Here is a 6222-nt window from a genome sequence, read left to right on the forward strand (position 1 = left end):
TACTTATCCTCGGTGTAATGATGTTGCTTGCTGGTTGAATAGGGACAAGCTCAAGAAACCAACCCTATGTCATAATTCAACAATTAGATACTATGACATATGTATGCAATAAATTTACTAACTAATCAAAACTTATAGTAAATAGACTAGCAAATCTCTTCATATAAGGCAGTGATGATAAGGCTAGGAGTCTTTGATGCAAAAATATCCCAAAATATTGAGAGTTGAGAAGCCATATAATTATATATTGTCTCACTCTAATTATAACTTCCTAGGTTGTCGAAATCATCAACAATATCTATAATCCTTAAAGGTAGCTTCTATGTACTAGAAGAAAAAAATAAAATAAAAAATTTACAAAATATAAAATTTACAAAACATCACTATCTGAATCTACTCAAAGAGAATATGTCCTCAATAGATTTTTCAATCTAGATCGATTTAATTCTTTTCTTATAAAAAATCTTTTGAATAATGTACTAGAGGCAACATTGAAATCTATCTGGATATATCTACCTCTGTCTGGGATTCCAAGTAATAATACTATATCTTTAGTTGTGAAAGTCATAGACACATTGGAGAATTTGAATATCTTTGTTTTGAAATTCCAATTCTCAAATATGGTCACTAGTAACCTCTTAAGATGTCAAATTTCTTGTATAGTGAGAAATGACGCAAATGGGATATTCCTTATAATAGTCATGTTTTTTTTCATGGAGAATAACTTCTAAATGCCATTTTCCTCCTTTTTCCTTTCCCTTTGTGAAAGTTTCATAATAAAATTCTATAAAATGTCATAACTTACTCATCCAATGTAACTTTTCCTCTAAAGTTAATAATTGGATCTCATTTGTAGAACTGGATGTAATTTTTTAATTTCCTACCTATAACAAAAAATAAAAAATAATCAAACTTTATAAATTTCAATCAAATATCTTTTGTAAAACTAAGTTAAACTAAATTTACTCACTAGAACAATTAGATAATTATAATGAATCAAAAAATAAATAATCTATAATCTATAAAATATTAAAATTGGAGATAAGCTAAACTAAGTGTTGGTGAAGCAGGGCCGACAAGAGGGGGGTGAATTGCCTGAAATAGAAAAATAAAACTCCTTCCCGATCTTTAGACTAGAAATGCAATTAAAAACAGAATTAACAACTTAAAGAAATAAGTAAAATACCACTATTTACTTGGTTATAATCTAGTTAGTTGTTAATCCAAGGTGGTTGAAAAGTTCACTAAGAATCTCTTTCTCAGAAGGCGAAGAAGCCTTTTACACACACTGAAAGCTCAGAAATAACTAGGAAAGTGATTACAAAAGTTGTTATTCTATTTCCTAGCTCCAGGGATATTTTTATAGATCCTAGAAATCCTATCCGTAGATTGATGGTGCCTCCAAAGGGCTTGGAGGGTGCCTCCAGCGAGGCGCCAAGGGATAGAGTTTTATCCCTTGGCAACGGTCAGTTTTCCTGGTCGAAGGTGCCTTCCATGCTCATGGAATATGCTTACAGAGGGTGCCTTCCATGCTTATGGGAGGCGCCTTCCGCTTGAAGGTGGCAGAGGCGCGCGGGCGCCTTGGAGGTGCCTCCAACTCCTGTTGAGGGCACCATCAGCAGTCTTCATCAACTTCTTCCGCTCTTCTACTGCTCCGATCGCTTAGGTGATTGTGGCCAACCGAAGTAGGGCTCACTCGAACCCAATTTTTGACTTTCTCCTCGAGCAGGCTTCCACTCTGGCTTCTCATCCCTCGAACGCCGCGTACGTTCTTCTCATCCACCAGTGTACTCTTCCACAGCACCTCATCCCTCGGATGCACCGAGCCTGTCGACTCTCTTCCCGTGTCATCCTTCTCGCTAACTGCATCTTCCTCTCAACTTCTTGAGCTCCTAAGCTCCTGCATGTTGGTGCAACCTTAGGTCAAGGTTGACCTGGTTGACCCAACTCGAGGTGACTTGACTCGAGTTGTATTTTGATGTTTGACTTGGGAAGATTGTCGGTGCAACCTTAGGTCAAGGTTGACCTAGTTGAGTTGCATGTTGATGTTTGACACTCGTGAGAGAGTTCTATTCTTGATGTGAGACAAGAATAGATGGTTGGGAGTTTATTGGTCCAACCCTAGGTCAAGGATTGACCTGGTTGACCTGAAAAGTCCAAGTATGGAGACTTGGCACTAGGAAAGTCCAAGCAGGGAGCTTGGCACGCAAAAAGTCCAAGTATGGAGACTTGGCACTGGAAAAGTCCAAGCAGGGAGCTTGGCACGGGAAAAGTCCAAGCAGGGAGCTTGGCAAGTGGGAAAGTCCTAACTGGGATGTTAGGCAGTGTAAAAAGTCCTGGTGAATGAAGCCAGGTGAAAATCCTAGTGAGTGAAGCTAGGTGAAAGTGGAAGTCCTGGTGAGTGAAGCCAGGCAGTGAAAAGTCCTGGTGAGTGAAGCCAGGCAGTGGGAAAGTCCTGGTGAGTGAAGCCAGGCAGTTAGAAAGTCCTGATGAGTGAAGCCAGGCAGTTGGAAAGTCCTGGTGAGTGAAGCCGGGCAGATTGGAAATCCTGGTGAGTGAAGCCAGGTAAAAACCCTAGTGAGTGAAGCTAGGTGAAAGTCCTGGTGAGTGAAGCCGGGCAAGGAAAAATCTAGATGGATCAAGGGTGATCAGACATCTGGTGTTGAGAAGGTCAAGTAGGTCAAGGGAGTGACCGGATACTTGACACGAAGAGAAAAGTCCAAGTGGGTCAAAGGGATTGACCGGACACTTGGTAGGGAGTCTTAGCAGGTCAAGAGAGTGACCATATGCTAAGCATGAGATACCAATAGGTCAAGGTTGACCGGATATTGGTTTGGAAGACTTGGAACTTGGTTTGGGCAAAACCCAAGCTCTGGATCGATCAGTGGATCGATCCGGCCATTCCAGTATCCGATCGGTCCGGTGACCGATCGATAACGATCGATGGCTTATCGAGGTTCTTCGATCGGCCGGACCGATCGAAAGCCAATGTAAGGCAAAGAGAAAGGAGGATCGGCGTGGACCGATCCATGCACTCGATCGGTCCACGCATCGATCAGAGACGATCGAGAACTTGGGCGAGTTCTTCAGAAGAGTGCCGATCGGTGCGGGGACCGATCAGACAGTCCCGATCGGTCCCCAAGACCGATCAGAGATCGGACCGATCAGGCTGAAGCCTGATCGGTCCACGCACTAGTCGTTGCGTAGCAACGGCTAGTTCTCTGCTCTTCTTCTTCGCAGGTATAAAAGAGGGCTACAGGACTTCGGTGAGACTCTCTCTGAAACTACTTCTTCCTTCTTCCTATTCTTGGTGCTGCTAAGCTTGCTGTTGAGCTTTGTTGAGCTGCTTTGAAGCTTCGCGTGAGCTTCCGGCTGGGTCACCTGCTGTTGTAGGCGCTTGGAAGCGGCTGCTTCTTCCAGTCGAAGAGAAGGCAAGAAAGTTTACATTTGTATTGTATTTTATTTCTTGTTTTCCCTGTACTCTTTTCTTGCTGTTGCAAGAAGTTTCTGTGGCGAGGTTTCTCCACCCAGAAGGAGAGTTTTTATTAGCCGGTTTTCCGGGGACTCATCCACCGACGGATTGATTGGGTTCGTCCACCTTACGGACACGCCGAGGAGTAGGAGCATCATCTCCGAACCTCGTACATCGCTGTGTTAAGGTTTGATATTCTTCCTTTCGTTTCTAGTTTATTTTTCCGCTGCGCTAACGAATTGTAGGAAGAAACGAGCGATTTGGGGCGGCTATTCACACCCCCCCTCTCTAGCCGTACGAAGAGATCCTAACAAGTGGTATCAGAGCAAGGTCGCTCTTCATCGGATCAACACCCGTGGGAGCAAAGCTAGAGATGGATCAACTCGGAGAAGACATCACCATTCCACCCTTCTACGATCGCGACGACTTCGCGTATTGGAAGGTAAGGATGAAGTATTTCCTTATGACTAACATTGAAAATTGGACTTGTGTACAATTAGGTTTCACTCTTCCGATGGATAAAGAAGGAAAACCTTTTGAGAAGAAGAAGTGGACGAAGGAGTAAATCCACCAATCCACAATCAACGACGAGGTAATGAAAATATTTGAATTCTCATTACCTAACGATATATTGTGTAGGATAGATGGATACAACAATGCCAAGGAGTTGTGGAACAACTTGGCTAAGTTCCATGAGGGGAACTCCACTTCAAGCCATGAAGAGGAGTCAAGTGAGCCAAGTAGCTCACATCATGGAGAAGAGGAATTAGAAGTTGAGGGCTACTCAACATATAAGGAAGAAGAGGAGGAGAGTTCTTCTTCAAGAATGGAGCAAGAGGAAGAAGCTTCTATCTCCGGAAGGGATGAAGAAGAAAGCATACATCCCACCTCAACCCTAGGTAACTCAAGCATTTCAATTTCAAATAAATTACACATAATGTGCTTTGAGTGTAGGGAGTATGGACATTACAAGAGTAAATGTCCAAAGAGGGTTAGAAAGACTCCACCGGCACCAAAGGTCAAGGAAGCCAGAGTCCCAACACGCAAGGGCAAGGAGCACGTGGTGTGCTTCCAATGCAAGCGAAGGGGACATTATCGGAGCCAATGTCCGAGAGGGAGGCAATCTCACAAGGACAAGAGATCGAGCACATGTATAGGGGGAGCTAGGGAAAACCCCAAGGTAATCTCTAAGGCACATTCTTGCAATTCTAGTAGGATGCATGCTAGTAGCCTTATTGCTATTGTCAAGAATGATAAGCATGTTAATTATAGAAATCGATACACATGCTTAGGTGCCAAACATGTGAGCCTAGATAAGGATAACACTAGGAAAGCCAACCCTAGAATTAACTCATCTAAGGCTAAGGAAAACCTAGGTAGAAATCCCAAATCATCTAGACATATGCCTAGGAATACCTCAAAGAAAAATGACAAATTAACACTTGAGGTATTAGAGAGGGAAAATCAAGTCTTGAGGTCAAGACTTGATAATTTAGAAAAGGCTCTTAAAAATATGGAGAAGTCATCTCTAGGGTTTAAGAGTCAAAAACCCAAGTCCAAGGACAAGAAAGGTTTGGGTCACAAACCTAAGTCCCAAGTGGTCAAGCCCACTTATCATAGTGTTCCATTCGATTATGGAACAAAACCTAGGGCTAGGAAGACCACCACCAAGGTCACAAGGGGAGTCACCCCTAGAGTTGATCTTGATGAGTCCCAAATGACCAAGGCTTCAAAGCCTAGGAGGGTCATTAGGAGGGTTGCTAGGGAAGTCATCCCTAGTGAATATTTAGTGAACCCAATGAGCTCACATAGATATTGGGTTCCTAGGAGTATCTTCTCTATCCCATAGATGGGTTAGAGAGTGTCAACTCCAATTAGAAGGGTAGTTAACCCAACTTTGAGGAAATTGACACTCAAGGAGCATTTTCAAGGTTTTGATAACCTTTGAAAATGAAAAAGAATTATTATTTACTCCTTAAAGAGTAAATTGTGCCATATTTGAAAAATATCGATTTTAATCTTATTTGGCATAATTTAAGAAAACCTAGAGAAATACCATAATTGGGATTTTGGTTTTCTCTTAGGGATATATGGGCAATCTAGGGTTAGATTTTAAGTTAGCTAAGGCTAAGGATACTTAGATAGGGAATTTAGGTATTTTATTTGTGCTAACTTGCCATGATTGGTTGCCATATGTCATGCCATGACATCATATTCATTTTATTATCATTTGAAATGTCATGATAATGCTTAGGCTAGTTTATATGTCATGCTTTATTTAAGTTTTCAAACTTTATGCCATGACATCATGACATTGGCACATGTTTTTACTTATGATATCATTATATGCCATGTCATCATCTCTTGCATTATAATCAATGAAATTGATTTGAGGACAAACATATAATTTGATATTGAGATCAAATTGGTGTTTAGAAAATGCATGAGAACTTAGCCTAAGTTGACCTTAACCCATATCTCACATCAAATTGACTTGAATGTGGTTTGATACACCTTAGATGTGTGTGAGATATTAGGATCATGAGTTAGGATCAAGGTGCATTGTCCTTGTACCTAGATGACCCTAATTCAAGAAATTAAGGATCATAGGGAAAGCTTGTGTACAAGTCATGTACATCTAGCCCTAAGATTATGGTCCTAAATTCAAATGATTTTAAAAGCATTTTAAAATTGATTTGAAAAATCTTGATGAAGCTTTCCTAGTGATAGCATTCATCATTGAACATTGT

The sequence above is a fragment of the Zingiber officinale genome, chromosome 3B, assembly GCF_018446385.1.
Source record: "Zingiber officinale cultivar Zhangliang chromosome 3B, Zo_v1.1, whole genome shotgun sequence".
NCBI lineage: Eukaryota > Viridiplantae > Streptophyta > Magnoliopsida > Zingiberales > Zingiberaceae > Zingiber > Zingiber officinale.